Raw genomic sequence first — 25,793 nt, 5'->3', positions numbered from 1 at the left:
GTGCAAGCAACATGCAATCACCATCAAAGCAAAGCATTTTCAGCCACCAAACCCTCCTTGTAAGTATATGCGGTGCGAAGGATGTCCTTTATCTGCCTTGGTAAAATACAGTGAGGTTTCCATTGCAAGAATTCATACATTTCTTATCACATGTAGATCTTGGAACATGGAAAACAATCTTTTGTCAAATGCACAAATTCTGCAAAATGTAACTGCTTCTCTACTGCAGTTTGTTGATTTTGTGCTAAGAGTATAGTTAAACCCAATTGTTCATTGTTTTGTATATGAAATGATGATATATCCTATTGTTTCTTGCAGTACATTGGGTTGAAAAACATTTTAACAGGATGTATTGATGAGGGTATATGGTTATGAAACAGGGACTTCTTGAACTGCACTCCTACGCTCTACCATTGAGTTAAACCCTTGAATGCTGAAAACTGCTCTTTTTTAAAAAGGTGATAGAGTGGGTGACTGTATGGAACTTGTAGAACTAATGACATCAGTGCACTTCTGGTCAGCTGTACAAATTAATACATTTCATTAAGAGCATATTATTGGTTTCCACCACAGAATTATAACATTCATATGAGCTTCCAATGGACTATTTCAAACTGATAATATCACCAGTAGAACTTGGGTGAATGTAAAACACAGCTTGTATCATATGAAGAAATCCTAAACAGTTTCATGGTGTTTACCCTATGTTTCAGGAGATGATCAGGAGTATTTCAAATGTAGAAATGTGTTCCTCATTACATCAAATGCTAAGATTGTAAATGTTTTTTTTCTACAGGTAAAACAGTTGAACAAGGGGGCACCCAGATTTGAACTAGAGACCACTTGATCTGCAGTCAAATGCTGTACCACTGAGCTATACCCCCAGTTCTGAAAGGTTTACCTTTATTAATTCAGGAATATGAACAAAGTGGAAGCAACATGCAATCACCCTCAAAGCAATGATTTTTCAGCCACCAAACCCTCCTTATAAGTATAAGGGGTACAAAAGATGTCCTTTATCTGCCTTGGTAAAATACAGTGAGGTTTCCATTGCAAGAATTCATACATTTCGTATCACATGTAGATCTTGGAACATGGAAAAAAAACGTTTGTCAAATGCACAAATTCTGCAAAACGTAACTACTTCTCTACTGCAGTTTGTTGATTTTGTGCTAAGAGCATAGTTAAACCCAATTGTTCATTGTTTTTTATATGAAATGATGATATATCCTATTGTTTCTTACAGTACATTGGGTTGAAAAACATTTTAACAGGATGTATTGATGAGGGTATATGGTTATGAAACAGGGACTTCTTGAACTGCACTCCAACGCTCTACCATTGAGTTAAACCCTTGAATGCTGAAAACTGCCCTTTTTTAAAAAGGTGATAGAGTGGGTGACTGTATGGAACTTGTAGAACTAATGACATCAGTGCACTTCTGGTCAGCTGTACAAATTAATACATTTCATTAAGAGCATATTATTGGTTTCCACCACAGTTTTATAACATTCATATGAGCTTCCAATGGACTATTTCAAACTGATAATATCACCAGTAGAACTTGGGTGAATGTAAAACACAGCTTGTATCATATGAAGAAATCCTAAACAGTTTCATGGTGTTTACCCTATGTTTCAGGAGATGATCAGGAGTATTTCAAATGTAGAAATGTGTTGCTCATTACATAAAATGCTAAGATTGTAAATGTTTTCTTCAATTTATTTAATTAAAATAATATTTCTACAGGTAAAACAGTTGAACAAGGGGGCACCCAGATTTGAACTAGGTACCTCTTGATCTGCAGTCAAATGCTGTACCACTGAGCTATACCCCCATTTCTGAAAAGTTCACCTTTATTAATTCAGTAATATGTACAAAGTGCAAGCAACATGCAATCACCATCAAAGCAAAGCATTTTCAGCCACCAAACCCTCCTTATAAGTATATGTGGTGCGAAGGATGTCCTTTATCTGCCTTGGTAAAATACAGTGAGGTTTCCATTGCAAGAATTCATACATTTCGTATCACATGTAGATCTTGGAACATGGAAAAAAAATCTTTTGTCAAATGAAAAAATTCTGCAAAATGTAACTGCTTCTCTACTGCAGTTTGTTGATTTTGTGTTAAGAGCATAGTTAAACCCAATTGTTCATTGTTTTTTATATGAAATGATGATATATCCTATTGTTTCTTACAGTACATTGGGTTGAAAAACATTTTAACAGGATGTATTGATGAGGGTATATGGTTATGAAACAGGGACTTCTTGAACTGCACTCCTACGCTCTACCATTGAGTTAAACCCTTGAATGCTGAAAACTGCCCTTTTTTAAAAAGGTGATAGAGAGTGGGTGACTGTATGGAACTTGTAGAACTAATGACATCCGTGCACTTCTGGTCAGCTGTACAAATTAATACATTTCATTAAGAGCATATTATTGGTTTCCACCACAGTTTTATAACATTCATATGAGCTTCCAATGGACTATTTCAAACTGATAATATCACCAGTAGAACTTGGGTGAATGTAAAACACAGCTTGTATCATATGAAGAAATCCTAAACAGTTTCATGGTGTTTACCCTATGTTTCAGGAGATGATCAGGAGTATTTCAAATGTAGAAATGTGTTGCTCATTACATAAAATGCTAAGATTGTAAATGTTTTCTTCAATTTATTTAATTAAAATAATATTTCTACAGGTAAAACAGTTGAACAAGGGGGCACCCAGATTTGAACTAGGTACCTCTTGATCTGCAGTCAAATGCTGTACCACTGAGCTATACCCCCATTTCTGAAAAGTTCACCTTTATTAATTCAGTAATATGTACAAAGTGCAAGCAACATGCAATCACCATCAAAGCAAAGCATTTTCAGCCACCAAACCCTCCTTGTAAGTATATGCGGTGCGAAGGATGTCCTTTATCTGCCTTGGTAAAATACAGTGAGGTTTCCATTGCAAGAATTCATACATTTCGTATCACATGTAGATCTTGGAACATGGAAAACAATCTTTTGTCAAATGCACAAATTCTGCAAAATGTAACTGCTTCTCTACTGCAGTTTGTTGATTTTGTGCTAAGAGTATAGTTAAACCCAATTGTTCATTGTTTTGTATATGAAATGATGATATATCCTATTGTTTCTTGCAGTACATTGGGTTGAAAAACATTTTAACAGGATGTATTGATGAGGGTATATGGTTATGAAACAGGGACTTCTTGAACTGCACTCCTACGCTCTACCATTGAGTTAAACCCTTGAATGCTGAAAACTGCTCTTTTTTAAAAAGGTGATAGAGTGGGTGACTGTATGGAACTTGTAGAACTAATGACATCAGTGCACTTCTGGTCAGCTGTACAAATTAATACATTTCATTAAGAGCATATTATTGGTTTCCACCACAGAATTATAACATTCATATGAGCTTCCAATGGACTATTTCAAACTGATAATATCACCAGTAGAACTTGGGTGAATGTAAAACACAGCTTGTATCATATGAAGAAATCCTAAACAGTTTCATGGTGTTTACCCTATGTTTCAGGAGATGATCAGGAGTATTTCAAATGTAGAAATGTGTTCCTCATTACATCAAATGCTAAGATTGTAAATGTTTCTTTTCTACAGGTAAAACAGTTGAACAAGGGGGCACCCAGATTTGAACTAGAGACCACTTGATCTGCAGTCAAATGCTGTACCACTGAGCTATACCCCCAGTTCTGAAAGGTTTACCTTTATTAATTCAGGAATATGAACAAAGTGGAAGCAACATGCAATCACCCTCAAAGCAATGATTTTTCAGCCACCAAACCCTCCTTATAAGTATAAGGGGTACAAAAGATGTCCTTTATCTGCCTTGGTAAAATACAGTGAGGTTTCCATTGCAAGAATTCATACATTTCGTATCACATGTAGATCTTGGAACATGGAAAAAAAACGTTTGTCAAATGCACAAATTCTGCAAAACGTAACTACTTCTCTACTGCAGTTTGTTGATTTTGTGCTAAGAGCATAGTTAAACCCAATTGTTCATTGTTTTTTATATGAAATGATGATATATCCTATTGTTTCTTACAGTACATTGGGTTGAAAAACATTTTAACAGGATGTATTGATGAGGGTATATGGTTATGAAACAGGGACTTCTTGAACTGCACTCCAACGCTCTACCATTGAGTTAAACCCTTGAATGCTGAAAACTGCCCTTTTTTAAAAAGGTGATAGAGTGGGTGACTGTATGGAACTTGTAGAACTAATGACATCAGTGCACTTCTGGTCAGCTGTACAAATTAATACATTTCATTAAGAGCATATTATTGGTTTCCACCACAGTTTTATAACATTCATATGAGCTTCCAATGGACTATTTCAAACTGATAATATCACCAGTAGAACTTGGGTGAATGTAAAACACAGCTTGTATCATATGAAGAAATCCTAAACAGTTTCATGGTGTTTACCCTATGTTTCAGGAGATGATCAGGAGTATTTCAAATGTAGAAATGTGTTGCTCATTACATAAAATGCTAAGATTGTAAATGTTTTCTTCAATTTATTTAATTAAAATAATATTTCTACAGGTAAAACAGTTGAACAAGGGGGCACCCAGATTTGAACTAGGGACCTCTTGATCTGCAGTCAAATGCTGTACCACTGAGCTATACCCCCATTTCTGAAAAGTTCACCTTTATTAATTCAGTAATATGTACAAAGTGCAAGCAACATGCAATCACCATCAAAGCAAAGCATTTTCAGCCACCAAACCCTCCTTATAAGTATATGTGGTGCGAAGGATGTCCTTTATCTGCCTTGGTAAAATACAGTGAGGTTTCCATTGCAAGAATTCATACATTTCGTATCACATGTAGATCTTGGAACATGGAAAAAAAATCTTTTGTCAAATGAAAAAATTCTGCAAAATGTAACTGCTTCTCTACTGCAGTTTGTTGATTTTGTGTTAAGAGCATAGTTAAACCCAATTGTTCATTGTTTTGTATATGAAATGATGATATATCCTATTGTTTCTTACAGTGCATTGGGTTGAAAAACATTTTAACAGGATCTATTGAAAAGGGTATATGTTTATGAAACAGGGACTTCTTGAAAAGCACTCCTACGCTCTACCACTAACATAAACCCTTGAATGCTGAAAACTGCCCTTTTTTAAAAAGGTGATAGAGTGGGTGACTGTATGGAACTTGTAGAACTAATGACATCGGTGCACTTCTGGTCAGGTGTACAAATTAATACATTTCATTAAGGGCATATTATTGGTTTCCACCACAGTTGTATAACATTCATATGAGCTTCCAATGGACTATTTCAAACTAATCATATACCCAGCAGAACTTGGGTGAATGTAAAACACAGCTTGTATCATATGAAGAAATCCTAAACAGCTTAATGGTGTTTACCCTATGTTTCAGGTGATGATCAGGAGTATTTCAAATGTAGAAATGTGTTGCTCATTACATAAAATGCTAAGATTGTAAATGTTTACTTCAATTTATTTAATTAAAAAAATATTTCTACAGGTAAAACAGTTGGACAAGGGGGCACCCAGATTTGAACTAGGGACCTTTTGATCTACAGTGAAATGCTCTACCACTGAGCTATACCCCCATTTCTGAAATGTTCACCTTTATTTATTCAGTAATATGTACAAAGTGGAAGCAGCATGCAATCACCATCAAAGAAATGCATGTTCAGCCACCAAACCCTCCTTATAAGTATCAGGGGTGCGAAGGATGTCCTTTATCTGCCTTGGTAAAATACAGTGATGTTTCCATTGCAAGAATTCATACATTTCGTATCACATGTAGATCTTGGAACATGGAAAAAAATCTTTTGTCAAATGCACAAATTCTGCAAAATGTAACTGCTTCTCTACTGCAGTTTGTTGATTTTGTGCTAAGAGTATAGTTAAACCCAATTGTTCATTGTTTTGTATATGAAATGATGATATATCCTATTGTTTCTTACTGTGCATTGGGTTGAAAAACATTTTAACAGGATCTATTGAAGAGGGTATATGGTTATGAAACAGGGACTTCTTGAACTACACTCCTACGCTCTACCACTGACAAAAACCCTTGAATGTTGAAAACTGCCCTTTTTAAAAAGGTGATAGAGTGGGTGGCTGTATGGAACTTGTAGAACTAATGACATCAGTGCACTTCTGGTCAGCTGTACAAATTAATACATTTCATTAAGGGCATATTATTGGTTTCCACCACAGTTTTATAACATTCATATGAGCTTCCAATGGACTATTTCAAACTGATAATATAACCAGTAGAACTTGGGTGAATGTAAAACACAGCTTGTATCATATGAAGAAATCCTAAACAGTTTCATGGTGTTTACCCTATGTTTCAGTAGATGACCAGGAGTATTTCAAATGTAGAAATGTGTTGCTCATTACATGAAATGCTAAGATTGTAAAAGTTTACTTCAATTTATTTAATTGATAAATATTTCTACAGGTAAAACAGTTGGACAAGGGGGCACCCAGATTTGAACTAGGGATCTCTTGATATTCAGTGAAATGCTCTACCCCTGAGCTATAACCCCATTTCTGAAATGTTCACCTTTATTAATTCAGGAATATGAACAAAGTGGAAGCAACATGCAATCACCTTCAAAGCAATGCATGTTCAGCCACCAAACCCTCCTTATAAGTATCAGGGGTGTGAAGGATGTCCTTTATCTGCCTTGGTAAAATACAGTGAGGTTTCAATAACAATAATTCATACATTTCGTATCACATGTAGATCTTGGAACATGGAAAAAAATCTTTTGTCAAAAGCACAAATTCTGCAAAATGTAACTGCTTCTCTACTGCAGTTTGTTGATTTTGTGCTAAGAGTATAGTTAAACCCAATTGTTCATTGTTTTGTATATGAAATGATGATATATCCTATTGTTTCTTACAGTGCATTGGGTTGAAAAACATTTTAACAGGATCTATTGAAGAGGGTATATGGTTATGAAACAGGGACTTCTTGAACTACACTCCTACGCTCTACCACTGACAAAAACCCTTGAATGTTGAAAACTGCCCTTTTTAAAAAGGTGATAGAGTGGGTGGCTGTATGGAACTTGTAGAACTAATGACATCAGTGCACTTCTGGTCAGCTGTACAAATTAATACATTTCATTAAGGGCATATTATTGGTTTCCACCACAGTTTTATAACATTCATATGAGCTTCCAATGGACTATTTCAAACTGATAATATAACCAGTAGAACTTGGGTGAATGTAAAACACAGCTTGTATCATATGAAGAAATCCTAAACAGTTTCATGGTGTTTACCCTATGTTTCAGGAGATGATCAGGAGTATTTCAAATGTAGAAATGTGTTGCTCATTACATGAAATGCTAAGATTGTAAATGTTTACTTCAATTTATTTAATTGATAAATATTAATACAGGTAAAACAGTTGGACAAGGGGGCACCCAGATTTGAACTAGGGACCTCTTGATCTGCAGTCAAATGCTGTACCACTGAGCTATACCCCCATTTCTGAAAAGTTCACCTTTATTAATTCAGTAATATGTACAAAGTGCAAGCAACATGCAATCACCATCAAAGCAAAGCATTTTCAGCCACCAAACCCTCCTTATAAGTATATGTGGTGCGAAGGATGTCCTTTATCTGCCTTGGTAAAATACAGTGAGGTTTCCATTGCAAGAATTCATACATTTCGTATCACATGTAGATCTTGGAACATGGAAAAAAAATCTTTTGTCAAATGAAAAAATTCTGCAAAATGTAACTGCTTCTCTACTGCAGTTTGTTGATTTTGTGTTAAGAGCATAGTTAAACCCAATTGTTCATTGTTTTGTATATGAAATGATGATATAGCCTATTGTTTCTTACAGTGCATTGGGTTGAAAAACATTTTAACAGGATCTATTGAAGAGGGTATATGTTTATGAAACAGGGACTTCTTGAAACGCACTCCTACGCTCTACCACTGACATAAACCCTTGAATGCTGAAAACTGCCCTTTTTTAAAAAGGTGATAGAGTGGGTGACTGTATGGAACTTGTAGAACTAATGACATCAGTGCACCTCTGGTCATTTGTACAAATTAGTACATTTCATTAAGGGCATATTATTGGTTTCCACCACAGTTTTATAACATTCATATGAGCTTCCAATGGACTATTTCAAACTGATAGTATCACCAGTAGAACTTGGGTGAATGTAAAACACAGCTTGTATCATATGACGAAATCCTAAACAGTTTCATGGTGTTTACCCTATGTTTCAGGAGATGATCAGGAGTATTTCAAATGTAGAAATGTGTTCCTCATTACATCAAATGCTAAGATTGTAAATGTTTTTTTTCTACAGGTAAAACAGTTGAACAAGGGGGCACCCAGATTTGAACTAGAGACCACTTGATTTGCAGTCAAATGCTGTACCACTGAGCTATACCCCCAGTTCTGAAACGTTCACCTTTATTAATTCATGAATATGAACAAAGTGGAAGCAACATGCAATCACCCTCAAAGCAATGCATTTTCAGCCACCAAACCCTCCTTATAAGTATAAGGGGTACAAAAGATGTCCTTTATCTGCCTTGGTAAAATACAGTGAGGTTTCCATTGCAAGAATTCATACATTTCGTATCACATGTAGATCTTGGAACATGGAAAAAAAAACTTTTGTCAAATGCACAAATTCTGCAAAACGTAACTGCTTCTCTACTGCAGTTTGTTGATTTTGTGCTAAGAGCATAGTTAAACCCAATTGTTCATTGTTTTTTATATGAAATGATGATATATCCTATTGTTTCTTACAGTACATTGGGTTGAAAAACATTTTAACAGGATGTATTGACAAGGGTATATGGTAATGAAACAGGGACTTCTTGAAAAGCACTCCTACGCTCTACCACTGACATAAACCCTTGAATGCTGAAAACTGCCCTTTTTTAAAAAGGTGATAGAGTGGGTGACTGTATGGAACTTGTAGAACTAATGACATCAGTGCACTTCTGGTCAGGTGTACACATTAATACATTTCATTAAGGGCATATTATTGGTTTCCACCACAGTTTTATAACATTCATATGAGCTTCCAATGGACTATTTCAAACTAATCATATCACCAGTAGAACTTGGGTGAATGTAAAACATAGCTTGTATCATATGAAGAAATCCTAAACAGCTTAATGGTGTTTACCCTATGTTTCAGGAGATGATCAGGAGTATTTCAAATGTAGAAATGTGTTCCTCATTACATCAAATGCTAAGATTGTAAATGTTTACTTCAATTTATTTAATTAAAAAAATATTTCTACAGGTAAAGCAGTTGGACAAGGGGGCACCCGGATTTGAATGAGGGACCTCTTGATCTGCAGTGAAATGCTCTACCCCTGAGCTATAACCCCATTTCTGAAATGTTCACCTTTATTTATTCAGTAATATGTATAAAGTGGAAGCAACATGCAATCACCATCAAAGCAATTCATTTTCAGCCACCAAACCCTCCTTATAAGTATAAGGGGTACAAAAGATGTCCTTTATCTGTCTTGGTAAAATACAGTGAGGTTTCCATTGCAAGAATTCATACATTTCGTATCACATGTAGATCTTGGAACATGGAAAAAAAACTTTTGTCAAATGCACAAATTCTGCAAAACGTAACTACTTCTCTACTGCAGTTTGTTGATTTTGTGCTAAGAGCATAGTTAAACCCAATTGTTCATTGTTTTTTATATGAAATGATATATCCTATTGTTTCTTACAGTGCATTGGGTTGAAAAACATTTTAACAGGATCTATTGACGAGGGTATATGGTTATGAAACAGGGACTTCTTGAACTGCACTCCTACGCTCTACCACTGAGTTAAACCCTTTAATGCTTAAAACTGCCCTTTTTTAAAAAGGTGATTGAGTGGTGACTGTATGGAACTTGTAGAACTAATGACATCAGTGCACTTCTGGTCAGCTGTACAAATTAATACATTTCATTAAGGGCATATTATTGGTTTCCACCACAGTTTTATAACATTCATATGAGCTTCCAATGGACTATTTCAAACTGATAATATCACCAGTAGAACTTGGGTGAATGTAAAACACAGCTTGTATCATATGAAGGAATCCTAAACAGTTTCATGGTGTTTACCCTATGTTTCAAGAGTATTTCAAATGTAGAAATGTGTTGCTCATTACATCAAATGCTAAGATTGTAAATGTTTTTTTCTACAGGTAAAACAGTTGAACAAGAGGGCACCCAGATTTCAACTAGGGACCTCTTGATCTGCAGTCAAATGCTCTACCACTGAGCTATACCCCCAATTTTGAAAAGTTCACCTTTATTAATTCAGTAATATGTACAAATTGCAAGCAACATGCAATCACCATCAAAGCAATGCATTTTCAGCCACCAAACCCTCCTTATAAGTATATGGGGTACGATGGATGTCCTTTATCTGCCTTGGTAAAATACAGTGAGGTTTCCATTGCAAGAATTCATACATTTCGTATCACATGTAGATCTTGGAACATGGAAAAAAATCTTTTGTCAAATGCACAAATTCTGCAAAATGTAACTGCTTCTCTACTGCAGTTTGTTGATTTTGTGCTAAGAGCATAGTTAAACCCAATTGTTCATTGTTTTGTATTTGAAATGATGATATATCCTATTGTTTCTTAAAATGCATTGGGTTGAAAAACATTTTAACAGGATCTATTGAAGAGGGTATATGGTTATGAAACAGGGACTTCTTGAAAAGCACTCCTACGCTCAACCACTGACATAAACCCTTGAATGCTGAAAACTGCCCTTTTTTAAAAAGGTGATAGAGTGGGTGACTGTATGGAACTTGTAGAACTATTGACATCAGTGCACTTCTGGTCAGCTGTACAAATTAATACATTTCATTAAGGGCATATTATTGGTTTCCTCCACACTTTTATAACATTCATATGAACTTCCAATGGACTATTTCAAACTGATAATATCACCAGTAGAACTTGGGTGAATGTAAAACACAGCTTGTATCATATGAAGAAATCCTAAACAGCTTAATGGTGTTTACCCTATGTTTCAGGTGATGATCAGGAGTATTTCAAATGTAGAAATGTGTTGCTCATTACATCAAATGCTAAGATTGTAAATGTTTTTTTCTACAGGTAAAACAGTTGAACAAGAGGTCACCCAGATTTGAACTAGGGACCGCTTGATCTGCGGTTAAATGCTCTACCACTGAGCTATACCCCCAATTTTGAAAAGTTCACCTTTATTAATTCAGTAATATGTACAAAGTGCAAGCAACATGCAATCACCATCAAAGCAATGCATTTTCAGCCACCAAACCCTCCTTATAAGTATATGGGGTGCGAAGGATGTCCTTTATCTGCCTTGGTAAAATACAGCGAGGTTTCCATTGCAAGAATTCATACATTTCGTATCACATGTAGATTTAGGAACATGGAAAAAAAATCTTTTGTCAAATGCACAAATTCTGCAAAATGTAACTGCTTCTCTACTGCAGTTTGTTGATTTTGTGCTAAGAGCATAGTTAAACCCAATTGTTCATTGTTTTGTATATGAAATGATGATATATCCTATTGTTTCTTAAAGTGCATTGGGTTGAAAAACATTTTAACAGGATCTGTTGAAGAGGGTATATGGTTATGAAACAGGGACTTCTTGAACTGCACTCCTACGCTCTACCACTGAGTTAAACCCTTGAATGCTGAAAACTGCCCTTTTTTAAAAAGGTGATAGAGTGGGTGACTGTATGGAACTTGTAGACCTAATGACATCAGTGCACTTCTGGGCAGCTGTACAAATTAATACATTTCATTAAGGGCATATTATTGGTTTCCTCCACACTTTTATAACATTCATATGAGCTTCCAATGGACTATTTCAAACTGATAATATCACCAGTAGAACTTGGGTGAATGTAAAACACAGCTTGTATCATATGAAGAAATCCTAAACAGCTTAATGGTGTTTACCCTATGTTTACCCTATGTTTCAGGTGATGATCAGGAGTATTTCAAATGTAGAAATGTGTTGCTCATTACATCAAATGCTAAGATTGTAAATGTTTTTTTCTACAGGTAAAACAGTTGAATAAGAGGTCAGCCAGATTTGAACTAGGGACCTCTTGATCTGCGGTTAAATGCTCTACCACTGAGCTACACCGCCAGTTCCGAAAGGTTCATCTTTATTTATTCAGTAATATGTACAAAGTGGAAGCAACATGCAATCACCATCAAAGCAATGCATGTTCAGCCACCAAACCCTCCTTATAAGTGTAAGGGGTGTGAAGGATGTCCTTTATCTGCCCTGGTAAAATACAGTGAGGTTTCCATTGCAAGAATTCATACATTTCGTATCACATGTAGATCTTGGAACATGGAAAAAAAATCTTTTGTCAAATGCACAAATTCTGCAAAATGTAACTGCTTCTCTACTGCAGTTTGTTGATTTTGTGCTAAGAGTATAGTTAAACCCAATTGTTCATTGTTTTGTATATGAAATGATGATATATCCTATTGTTTCTTACAGTGCATTGGGTTGAAAAACATTTTAACAGGATCTATTGAAGAGGGTATATGGTTATGAAACAGGGACTTCTTGAACTACACTCCTGTGCTCTACCACTGACATAAACCCTTCAATGTTGAAAACTGCCCTTTTTTAAAAATGTGATAGAGTGGGTGACTCTATGGAACTTGTAGAACTAATGACATCAGTGCACTTCTGGTCAGCTGTACAAATTAATACATTTCATTAAGGGCATATTATTGGTTTCCACCACAGTTTTATAACATTCATATGAGCTTCCAATGGACTATTTCAAACTAATCATATCACCAGTAGAACTTGGGTGAATGTACAACACAGCGTGTATCATATGAAGAAATCCTAAACAGCTTAATGGTGTTTACCCTATGTTTCAGGTGATGATCAGGAGTATTTCAAATGTAGAAATGTGTTGCTCATTGCATAAAATGCTAAGATTGTAAATGTTTACTTCAATTTATTTAATTAACAAAAATATTTCTACAGGTAAAACAGATAGATAAAGGAAGCACCCAGATTTGAACTAGGGACCTCTTGATCTGCAGTGAAATGCTCTACCCCTGAGCTATAACCCAATTTCTGAAATGTTCACCTTTATTTATTCAGTAATATGTACAAAGTGGAAACAACATGCAATCACCACCAAAGCAATGCATTTTCAGCTGCAACCAAACCCTCCTTATAAGTATAAGGGGTACAAAAGATGTCCTTTATCTGCCTTGGTAAAATACAGTGAGGTTTCCATTGCAAAAATTCATACATTTCGTACTACATGTAGATCTTGGAACATGGAAAAAAAAAACTTTTGTCAAATGCACAAATTCTGCAAAACATAACTGCTTCTCTACTGCAGTTTGTTGATTTTGTGCTAAGAGCATAGTTAAACCCAATTGTTCATTGTTTTATATATGAAATGATGATATATCCTATTGTTTCTTACAGTACATTGGGTTGAAAAACATTTTAACAGGATCTTTTGACGAAGGTATATGGTTATGAAACAGGGACTTCTTGAACTGCACTCCTACGCTCTACCACTGAGTTAAACCCTTGAATGCTGAAAACTGCCCTTTTTTAAAAAGGTAATAGAGTGGGTGACTGTATGGAACTTGTAGACTAATGACATCAGTGCACTTCTGGTCAGCTGTACACATTAATACATTTCATTAAGGGCATATTATTGGTTTCCACCACAGTTTTATAACATTCATATGAGCTTCCAATGGACTATTTCAAACTGATAATATCACCAGTAGAACTTGGGTGAATGTAAAACACAGCTTGTATCATATGAAGAAATCCTAAACAGTTTCATGGTGTTTACCGTATGTTTCAGGAGTATTTCAAATGTAGAAATGTGTTGCTCATTTCATCAAATGCTAAGATTGTAAATGTTTTTTTCTACAGGTAAAACAGTTGAACAAGAGGGCACCCAGATTTGAACTAGGGACCGCTTGATCTGCGGTTAAATGCTCTACCACTGAGCTATACCCCCAATTTTGAAAAGTTCACCTTTATTAATTCAGTAATATGTACAAAGTGCAAGCAACATGCAATCACCATCAAAGCAATGCATTTTCAGCCACCAAACCATCCTTATAAGTATATGGGGTGCGAAGGATGTCCTTTATCTGCCTTGGTAAAATACAGCGAGGTTTCCATTGCAAGAATTCATACATTTCGTATCACATGTAGATCTAGGAACATGGAAAAAAAATCTTTTGTCAAATGCACAAATTCTGCAAAATGTAACTGCTTATCTACTGCAGTTTGTTGATTTTGTGCTAAGAGCATAGTTAAACCCAATTGTTCATTGTTTTGTATATGAAATGATGATATATCCTATTGTTTCTTAAAGTGCATTGGGTTGAAAAACATTTTAACAGGATCTGTTGAAGAGGGTATATGGTTATGAAACAGGGACTTCTTGAACTGCACTCCTACGCTCTACCACTGAGTTAAACCCTTGAATGCTGAAAACTGCCCTTTTTTTAAAAAGGTGATAGAGTGGGTGACTGTATGGAACTTGTAGAACTAATGACAACAGTGCACTTCTGGTCAGCTGTACAAATTAATACATTTCATTAAGGGCATATTATTGGTTTCCTCCACACTTTTATAACATTCATTAGAGCTTCCAATGGACTATTTCAAACTGATAATATCACCAGTAGAACTTGGGTGAATGTAAAACACAGCTTGTATCATATGAAGAAATCCTAAAGAGCTTAATGGTGTTTACCCTATGTTTCAGGTGATGATCAGGAGTATTTCAAATGTAGAAATGTGTTGCTCATTACATCAAATGCTAAGATTGTAAATGTTTTTTTCTACAGGTAAAACAGTTGAACAAGAGAGCAGCCAGATTTGAACTAGGGACCTCTTGATCTGCGGTTAAATGCTCTACCACTGAGCTACACCGCCAGTTCCGAAAAGTTCACCTTTATTTAATCAGTAATATGTACAAAGTGGAAGCAACATGCAATCACCATCAAAGCAATGCATGTTCAGCCACCAAACCCTCCTTATAAGTATAAGGGGTGTGAAGGATGTCCTTTATCTGCCTTGGTAAAATACAGTGAGGTTTCCATTGGAAGATATCATACATGTAGATCTTCGAACATGGAAAAAAAATCTTTTGTCAAATGCACAAATTCTGCAAAATGTAACTGCTTCTCTACTGCAGTTTGTTGATTTTGTGCTAAGAGCATAGTTAAACCCAATTCTTCATTGTTTTGTATATGAAATGATGATATATCCTATTGTTTCTTACAGTGCATTGGGTTGAAAACATTTTAACATGATCTATTGAAGAGGGTATATGGTTATGAAACAGGGACTTCTTGAAAAGCACTCCTACGCTCTACCACTGACATAAACCCTTGAATGCTGAAAATTGACCTATTTTAAAAAGGTGATAGAGTGGGTGACTGTATGGAACTTGTAGAACTAATAAAATCAGTGCACTTCTGGTCAGCTGTACAAATTAATACATTTCATTAAGGGCATATTATTGGTTTCCACCACAGTTTTATAACATTCATATGAGCTTCCAATGGACTATTTCAAACTAATCATATCACCAGTAGAACTTGGGTGAATGTAAAACACAGGATGTATCATATGAAGAAATCCTAAACAGTTTCATGGTGTTTACCCTATGTTTGAGGAGATGATCAGGAGTATTTCAAATGTAGAAATGTGTTGCTCATTACATAAAATGCTAAGATTGTAAATGTTTTCTTCAATTTATGTAATTAAAATAATATTTCTACAGGTAAAACAGTTGAACAAGGGGGCACCCAGATTTCAACTAGGGACCTCTTGATCTGCAGTCAAATGCTCTACCACTGAGCTATACCCCCAGTTCTGAAAAGTGCACCTTTATTAATTCAGTAATATGTACAAAGTGCAAGCAACATGCAATCACCATCAAAGCAAAGCATTTTCAGCCACCAAACCCTCCTTATAAGTATATGGGGTGCGAAGGATGTCCTTTATCTGCCTTGGTAAAATACAGTGAGGTTTCCATTGCAAGAATTCATACATTTCGTATCACATGTAGATCTTGGAACATGGAAAAAAAATCTTTTGTCAAATGCAAAAATTCTGCCAAAAGGTAACTGCTTCTCTACTGCAGTTTGTTGATTTTGTGCTAAGAGCATAATTAAACCCAATTGTTCATTGTTTTTTATATGAAATGAAGATATATCCTATTGTTTCCTACAGTGCATTGGGTTGAAAAACATTTTAACAGGATCTATTGACGAGGGTATATGGTCATGAAACAGGGACTTCTTGTACTGCACTCCTACGCTCTACCACTGAGTTAAACCCTTGAATGCTTAAAACTGCCCTTTTTTAAAAAGGTGATTGAGTGGTGACTGTATGGAACTTGTAGAACTAATGACATCAGTGCACTTCTGGTCAGCTGTACAAATTAATACATTTCATTAAGGGCATATTATTGGTTTCCACCACAGTTTTATAACATTCATATGAGCTTCCAATGGACTATTTCAAACTGATAATATCACCAGTAGAACTTGGGTGAATGTACAACGCAGCGTGTATCATATGAAGAAATCCTAAACAGTTTCATGGTGTTTACCCTATGTTTCAGGAGTATTTCAAATGTAGAAATGTGTTCCTCATTACATCAAAAGCTAAGATTGTAAATGTTTACTTCAATTTATTTAATTAAAACAATATTTCTACAGGAAAAACAGTTGGACAAGGGGGCACCCAGATTTGAACTAAGGACTTTTGATCTGCAGTGAAATGCTCTACCCCTGAGCTATACCCCCATTTCTGAAATGTTCACCTTTATTTATTCAGTAATATGTACAAAGTGGAAGCAACATGCAATCACCATCAAAGCAATGCATTTTCAGCCACCAAACCTTCCTTATAAGTATATGGGGTGCGAAGGATGTCCTTTATCTGCCTTGGTAAAATACAGTGAGGTTTCCATTGCAAGAATTCATACATTTCGTATCACATGTAGATCTTGGAACATGGAAAAAAAATCTTTTGTCAAATGCACAAATTCTGCAAAATGTAACTGCTTCTCTACTGCAGTTTGTTGATGTTGTGCTAAGAGCATAGTTAAACCCAATTGTTCATTGTTTTGTATATGAAATGATGATATATCCTATTGTTTCTTACAGTCATTGGGTTGAAAAACATTTTAACAGGATCTATTGAAGAGGGTATATGGTTATGAAACAGGGACTTCTTGAACTACACTCCTACGCTCTACTACTGACATAAACCATTCAATGTTGAAAACTGGCCTTTTTTAAAAAGGTGATAGAGTGGGTGACTGTATGGAACTTGTAGAACTAATGACATCAGTGCACTTCTGGTCAGCTGTACACATTAATACATTTCATTAAGGGCATATTATTGGTTTCCACCACAGTTTTATAACATTCATATGAGCTTCCAATGGACTATTACCAACTGATAATATCACCAGTAGAACTTGGATGAATGTAAAACACAGCTTGTATCATATGAAGAAATCCTAAACAGTTTCATGGTGTTTACCCTATGTTTCAGGAGATGATCAGGAGTATTTCAAATGTAGAAATGTGTTGCTCATTACATAAAATGCTAAGATTGTAAATGTTTTCTTCAATTTATTTAAAAAAATATTTCTACAGGTAAAACAGCTGAACAAGGGGGCACCCAGATTTGAACTAGGGACCTCTTGATCTGCAGAGAAATGCTCTACCACTGAGCTATATCCCCGTTTCTGAAATGTTCACCTTTATTTATTCAGTAATATGTACAAAGTGGAAGCAACATGCAATCACCATCAAAGCAATGCATTTTCAGCCACCAAACCCTCCTTATAAGTATAAGGGGTACAAAAGATGTCCTTTATCTGCCTTGGTAAAATACAGTGAGGTTTCCATTGCAAGGATTCATACATTTCGTATCACATGTAGATCTTGGAACATGGAAAAAAAAATCTTTTGTTAAATGCACAAATTCTGCAAAATGTAACTGCTTCTCTACTGCAGTTTGTTGATGTTGTGCTAAGAGCATAGTTAAACCCAATTGTTCATTGTTTTGTATATGAAATGATGATATATCCTATTGTTTCTTACAGTGCATTGGGTTGAAAAACATTTTAACAGGATCTATTGAAGAGGGTATATGGTTATGAAACAGGGACTTCTTGAACTACACTCCTACGCTCTACCACTGACATAAACCCTTCAATGTTGAAAACTGCCCTTTTTTAAAAAGGTGATAGACTGGGTGACTCTCCGGAACTTGTAGAACTAATGACATCAGAGAACTTCTGGTCAGCAGTACAAATTAATACATTTCTTTAAGGGCATATTATTGGTTTCCACCACAGTTTTATAACATTCATATGAGCTTCCAATGGACTAGTTCAAACTGATCATATCACCAGTAGAACTTGGGTGAATGTAAAGCACAGCATGTATCATATGAAGAAATCCTAAACATCTTAATGGTGTTTACCCTATGTTTCAGGTGATGATCAGGAGTATTTCAAATGTAGAAATGTGTTGCTCATTACATAAAATGCTAAGATTGTAAATGTTTACTTCAATTTATTTAATTAAAAAAATATTTCTACAGGTAAAATAGTTGGATAAGGGGGCACCCAGAATTGAACTAGTGACCTCTTGATCTGCAGTGAAATGCTCTATCCCTGAGCTATAACCCCATTTCTAAAATGTTCACCTTTACTTATTCAGTAATATGTACAAAGTGGAAGCAACATGCAATCACCATCAAAGCAATGCATTTTCAGCCACCAAACCCTCCTTATAAGTATAATGGGTACAAAAGATGTCCTTTATCTGCCTTGGTAAAATACAGTGAGGTTTCCATTGCAAGAATTCATACATTTCGTATCACATGTAGATCTTGGAACATGGAAAAAAAATCTTTTGTCAAATGCACAAATTCTGCAAAACGTAACTACTTCTCTACTGCAGTTTGTTGATTTTGTGCTAAGAGCATAGTTAAACCCAATTGTTCATTGTTTTTTTATATGAAATGATATATCCTATTGTTTCTTACAGTGCATTGGGTTGAAAAACATTTTAACAGGATCTATTGACGAGGGTATATGGTTATGAAACAGGGACTTCTTGAACTGCACTCCTACGCTCTACCACTGAGTTAAACCCTTGAATGCTGAAAACTGCCCTTTTTTAAAAAGGTGATAGAGTGGGTGACTGCATGGAACTTGTAGAACTAATGACATCAGTGCACTTCTGGTCATCTGAACAAATTAATACATTTCATTAAGGGCGAATTATTGGTTTCCACCACAGTTTTATAACATTCATATGAGCTTCCAATGGACTATTTCAAACTGATAATATCACCAGTAGAACTTGGGTGAATGTAAAACACAGCTTGTATCATATGAAGGAATCCTAAACAGTTTCATGGTGTTTACCCTATGTTTCAGGAGTATTTCAAATGTAGAAATGTGTTGCTCATTACATCAAATGCTAAGATTGTAAATGTTTTTTTCTACAGGTAAAACAGTTGAACATGAGGGCACCCAGATTTCAACTAGGGACCTCTTGAACTGCAGTCAAATGCTCTACCACTGAGCTATACCCTCAATTTTGAGAAGTTCACCTTTATTAATTCAGTAATATGTACAAAGTGCAAACAACATGCAATCACCATCAAAGCAATGCATTTTCAGCCACCAAACCCTCCTTATAAGTATATGGGGTGCGATGGATGTCCTTTATCTGCCTTGGTAAAATACAGTGAGGTTTCCATTGCAAGAATTCATACATTTCGTATCACATGTAGATCTTGGAACATGGAAAAAAATCTTTTGTCAAATGCACAAATTCTGCAAAATGTAACTGCTTCTCTACTGCAGTTTGTTGATTTTGTGCTAAGAGCATAGTTAAACCCAATTGTTCATTGTTTTGTATATGAAATGATGATATATCCTATTGTTTCTTAAAGTGCATTGGGTCGAAAAACATTTTAACAGGATCTATTGAAGTGGGTATATGGTTATGAAACAGGGACTTCTTGAAAAGCACTCCTACGCTCTACCACTGACATAAACCCTTGAATGCTGAAAATTGCCCTTTTTTAAAAAGGTGATAAAGTGGGTGACTGTATGGAACTTGTAGAACTAATAACATCAGTGCACTTCTGGTCAGCTGTACAAATTAATACATTTCATTAAGGGCATATTATTGGTTTCCACCACAGTTTTATAACATTCATATGAGCTTCCAATGGACTATTTCAAACTAATCATATCACCAGTAGAACTTGGGTGAATGTAAAACACAGCATGTATCATATGAAGAAATCCTAAACAGTTTCATGGTGTTTACCCTATGTTTCAGTAGATGACCAGGAGTATTTCAAATGTAGAAATGTGTTGCTCATTACATGAAATGCTAAGATTGTAAAAGTTTACTTCAATTTATTTAATTGATAAATATTTCTACAGGTAAAACAGTTGGACAAGGGGGCACCCAGATTTGAACTAGGGATCTCTTGATATTCAGTGAAATGCTCTACCCCTGAGCTATAACCCCATTTCTGAAATGTTCACCTTTATTAATTCAGGAATATGAACAAAGTGGAAGCAACATGCAATCACCTTCAAAGCAATGCATGTTCAGCCACCAAACCCTCCTTATAAGTATCAGGGGTGTGAAGGATGTCCTTTATCTGCCTTGGTAAAATACAGTGAGGTTTCAATAACAATAATTCATACATTTCGTATCACATGTAGATCTTGGAACATGGAAAAAAATCTTTTGTCAAAAGCACAAATTCTGCAAAATGTAACTGCTTCTCTACTGCAGTTTGTTGATTTTGTGCTAAGAGTATAGTTAAACCCAATTGTTCATTGTTTTGTATATGAAATGATGATATATCCTATTGTTTCTTACAGTGCATTGGGTTGAAAAACATTTTAACAGGATCTATTGAAGAGGGTATATGGTTATGAAACAGGGACTTCTTGAACTACACTCCTACGCTCTACCACTGACAAAAACCCTTGAATGTTGAAAACTGCCCTTTTTAAAAAGGTGATAGAGTGGGTGGCTGTATGGAACTTGTAGAACTAATGACATCAGTGCACTTCTGGTCAGCTGTACAAATTAATACATTTCATTAAGGGCATATTATTGGTTTCCACCACAGTTTTATAACATTCATATGAGCTTCCAATGGACTATTTCAAACTGATAATATAACCAGTAGAACTTGGGTGAATGTAAAACACAGCTTGTATCATATGAAGAAATCCTAAACAGTTTCATGGTGTTTACCCTATGTTTCAGGAGATGATCAGGAGTATTTCAAATGTAGAAATGTGTTGCTCATTACATGAAATGCTAAGATTGTAAATGTTTACTTCAATTTATTTAATTGATAAATATTAATACAGGTAAAACAGTTGGACAAGGGGGCACCCAGATTTGAACTAGGGACCTCTTGATCTGCAGTCAAATGCTGTACCACTGAGCTATACCCCCATTTCTGAAAAGTTCACCTTTATTAATTCAGTAATATGTACAAAGTGCAAGCAACATGCAATCACCATCAAAGCAAAGCATTTTCAGCCACCAAACCCTCCTTATAAGTATATGTGGTGCGAAGGATGTCCTTTATCTGCCTTGGTAAAATACAGTGAGGTTTCCATTGCAAGAATTCATACATTTCGTATCACATGTAGATCTTGGAACATGGAAAAAAAATCTTTTGTCAAATGAAAAAATTCTGCAAAATGTAACTGCTTCTCTACTGCAGTTTGTTGATTTTGTGTTAAGAGCATAGTTAAACCCAATTGTTCATTGTTTTGTATATGAAATGATGATATAGCCTATTGTTTCTTACAGTGCATTGGGTTGAAAAACATTTTAACAGGATCTATTGAAGAGGGTATATGTTTATGAAACAGGGACTTCTTGAAACGCACTCCTACGCTCTACCACTGACATAAACCCTTGAATGCTGAAAACTGCCCTTTTTTAAAAAGGTGATAGAGTGGGTGACTGTATGGAACTTGTAGAACTAATGACATCAGTGCACCTCTGGTCATTTGTACAAATTAGTACATTTCATTAAGGGCATATTATTGGTTTCCACCACAGTTTTATAACATTCATATGAGCTTCCAATGGACTATTTCAAACTGATAGTATCACCAGTAGAACTTGGGTGAATGTAAAACACAGCTTGTATCATATGACGAAATCCTAAACAGTTTCATGGTGTTTACCCTATGTTTCAGGAGATGATCAGGAGTATTTCAAATGTAGAAATGTGTTCCTCATTACATCAAATGCTAAGATTGTAAATGTTTTTTTTCTACAGGTAAAACAGTTGAACAAGGGGGCACCCAGATTTGAACTAGAGACCACTTGATTTGCAGTCAAATGCTGTACCACTGAGCTATACCCCCAGTTCTGAAACGTTCACCTTTATTAATTCATGAATATGAACAAAGTGGAAGCAACATGCAATCACCCTCAAAGCAATGCATTTTCAGCCACCAAACCCTCCTTATAAGTATAAGGGGTACAAAAGATGTCCTTTATCTGCCTTGGTAAAATACAGTGAGGTTTCCATTGCAAGAATTCATACATTTCGTATCACATGTAGATCTTGGAACATGGAAAAAAAAACTTTTGTCAAATGCACAAATTCTGCAAAACGTAACTGCTTCTCTACTGCAGTTTGTTGATTTTGTGCTAAGAGCATAGTTAAACCCAATTGTTCATTGTTTTTTATATGAAATGATGATATATCCTATTGTTTCTTACAGTACATTGGGTTGAAAAACATTTTAACAGGATGTATTGACAAGGGTATATGGTAATGAAACAGGGACTTCTTGAAAAGCACTCCTACGCTCTACCACTGACATAAACCCTTGAATGCTGAAAACTGCCCTTTTTTAAAAAGGTGATAGAGTGGGTGACTGTATGGAACTTGTAGAACTAATGACATCAGTGCACTTCTGGTCAGGTGTACACATTAATACATTTCATTAAGGGCATATTATTGGTTTCCACCACAGTTTTATAACATTCATATGAGCTTCCAATGGACTATTTCAAACTAATCATATCACCAGTAGAACTTGGGTGAATGTAAAACATAGCTTGTATCATATGAAGAAATCCTAAACAGCTTAATGGTGTTTACCCTATGTTTCAGGAGATGATCAGGAGTATTTCAAATGTAGAAATGTGTTCCTCATTACATCAAATGCTAAGATTGTAAATGTTTACTTCAATTTATTTAATTAAAAAAATATTTCTACAGGTAAAGCAGTTGGACAAGGGGGCACCCGGATTTGAATGAGGGACCTCTTGATCTGCAGTGAAATGCTCTACCCCTGAGCTATAACCCCATTTCTGAAATGTTCACCTTTATTTATTCAGTAATATGTATAAAGTGGAAGCAACATGCAATCACCATCAAAGCAATTCATTTTCAGCCACCAAACCCTCCTTATAAGTATAAGGGGTACAAAAGATGTCCTTTATCTGTCTTGGTAAAATACAGTGAGGTTTCCATTGCAAGAATTCATACATTTCGTATCACATGTAGATCTTGGAACATGGAAAAAAAACTTTTGTCAAATGCACAAATTCTGCAAAACGTAACTACTTCTCTACTGCAGTTTGTTGATTTTGTGCTAAGAGCATAGTTAAACCCAATTGTTCATTGTTTTTTATATGAAATGATATATCCTATTGTTTCTTACAGTGCATTGGGTTGAAAAACATTTTAACAGGATCTATTGACGAGGGTATATGGTTATGAAACAGGGACTTCTTGAACTGCACTCCTACGCTCTACCACTGAGTTAAACCCTTTAATGCTTAAAACTGCCCTTTTTTAAAAAGGTGATTGAGTGGTGACTGTATGGAACTTGTAGAACTAATGACATCAGTGCACTTCTGGTCAGCTGTACAAATTAATACATTTCATTAAGGGCATATTATTGGTTTCCACCACAGTTTTATAACATTCATATGAGCTTCCAATGGACTATTTCAAACTGATAATATCACCAGTAGAACTTGGGTGAATGTAAAACACAGCTTGTATCATATGAAGGAATCCTAAACAGTTTCATGGTGTTTACCCTATGTTTCAAGAGTATTTCAAATGTAGAAATGTGTTGCTCATTACATCAAATGCTAAGATTGTAAATGTTTTTTTCTACAGGTAAAACAGTTGAACAAGAGGGCACCCAGATTTCAACTAGGGACCTCTTGATCTGCAGTCAAATGCTCTACCACTGAGCTATACCCCCAATTTTGAAAAGTTCACCTTTATTAATTCAGTAATATGTACAAATTGCAAGCAACATGCAATCACCATCAAAGCAATGCATTTTCAGCCACCAAACCCTCCTTATAAGTATATGGGGTACGATGGATGTCCTTTATCTGCCTTGGTAAAATACAGTGAGGTTTCCATTGCAAGAATTCATACATTTCGTATCACATGTAGATCTTGGAACATGGAAAAAAATCTTTTGTCAAATGCACAAATTCTGCAAAATGTAACTGCTTCTCTACTGCAGTTTGTTGATTTTGTGCTAAGAGCATAGTTAAACCCAATTGTTCATTGTTTTGTATTTGAAATGATGATATATCCTATTGTTTCTTAAAATGCATTGGGTTGAAAAACATTTTAACAGGATCTATTGAAGAGGGTATATGGTTATGAAACAGGGACTTCTTGAAAAGCACTCCTACGCTCAACCACTGACATAAACCCTTGAATGCTGAAAACTGCCCTTTTTTAAAAAGGTGATAGAGTGGGTGACTGTATGGAACTTGTAGAACTATTGACATCAGTGCACTTCTGGTCAGCTGTACAAATTAATACATTTCATTAAGGGCATATTATTGGTTTCCTCCACACTTTTATAACATTCATATGAACTTCCAATGGACTATTTCAAACTGATAATATCACCAGTAGAACTTGGGTGAATGTAAAACACAGCTTGTATCATATGAAGAAATCCTAAACAGCTTAATGGTGTTTACCCTATGTTTCAGGTGATGATCAGGAGTATTTCAAATGTAGAAATGTGTTGCTCATTACATCAAATGCTAAGATTGTAAATGTTTTTTTCTACAGGTAAAACAGTTGAACAAGAGGTCACCCAGATTTGAACTAGGGACCGCTTGATCTGCGGTTAAATGCTCTACCACTGAGCTATACCCCCAATTTTGAAAAGTTCACCTTTATTAATTCAGTAATATGTACAAAGTGCAAGCAACATGCAATCACCATCAAAGCAATGCATTTTCAGCCACCAAACCCTCCTTATAAGTATATGGGGTGCGAAGGATGTCCTTTATCTGCCTTGGTAAAATACAGCGAGGTTTCCATTGCAAGAATTCATACATTTCGTATCACATGTAGATTTAGGAACATGGAAAAAAAATCTTTTGTCAAATGCACAAATTCTGCAAAATGTAACTGCTTCTCTACTGCAGTTTGTTGATTTTGTGCTAAGAGCATAGTTAAACCCAATTGTTCATTGTTTTGTATATGAAATGATGATATATCCTATTGTTTCTTAAAGTGCATTGGGTTGAAAAACATTTTAACAGGATCTGTTGAAGAGGGTATATGGTTATGAAACAGGGACTTCTTGAACTGCACTCCTACGCTCTACCACTGAGTTAAACC

The 25,793-nt window shown here is 35.5% G+C and overlaps 4 non-coding genes across 4 annotated transcripts; all 4 read right to left on the bottom strand.

The window, feature by feature from the left end:
- Positions 1-4,602: 4,602 nt before the first annotated feature.
- On the bottom strand, positions 4,603-4,674 carry TRNAC-GCA (transfer RNA cysteine (anticodon GCA)). The gene has a single exon. It is a non-coding gene; the product is annotated as a tRNA-Cys (tRNA).
- A 2,784-nt stretch (positions 4,675-7,458) lies between these two features.
- TRNAC-GCA (transfer RNA cysteine (anticodon GCA)) lies at positions 7,459-7,530 on the bottom strand. The gene has a single exon. It is a non-coding gene; the product is annotated as a tRNA-Cys (tRNA).
- An 8,335-nt stretch (positions 7,531-15,865) lies between these two features.
- On the bottom strand, positions 15,866-15,937 carry TRNAC-GCA (transfer RNA cysteine (anticodon GCA)). Its single transcript has one exon. It is a non-coding gene; the product is annotated as a tRNA-Cys (tRNA).
- A 5,592-nt stretch (positions 15,938-21,529) lies between these two features.
- On the bottom strand, positions 21,530-21,601 carry TRNAC-GCA (transfer RNA cysteine (anticodon GCA)). The gene has a single exon. It is a non-coding gene; the product is annotated as a tRNA-Cys (tRNA).
- Positions 21,602-25,793: the final 4,192 nt, after the last annotated feature.

Source organism: Ambystoma mexicanum, chromosome 4q (assembly GCF_040938575.1).
Source record: "Ambystoma mexicanum isolate Mex_15411 chromosome 4q, UKY_AmexF1_1, whole genome shotgun sequence".
Classification (NCBI taxonomy): Eukaryota; Metazoa; Chordata; class Amphibia; order Caudata; family Ambystomatidae; genus Ambystoma; species Ambystoma mexicanum.
This window is presented reverse-complemented; position numbering and strand designations above follow the sequence as displayed.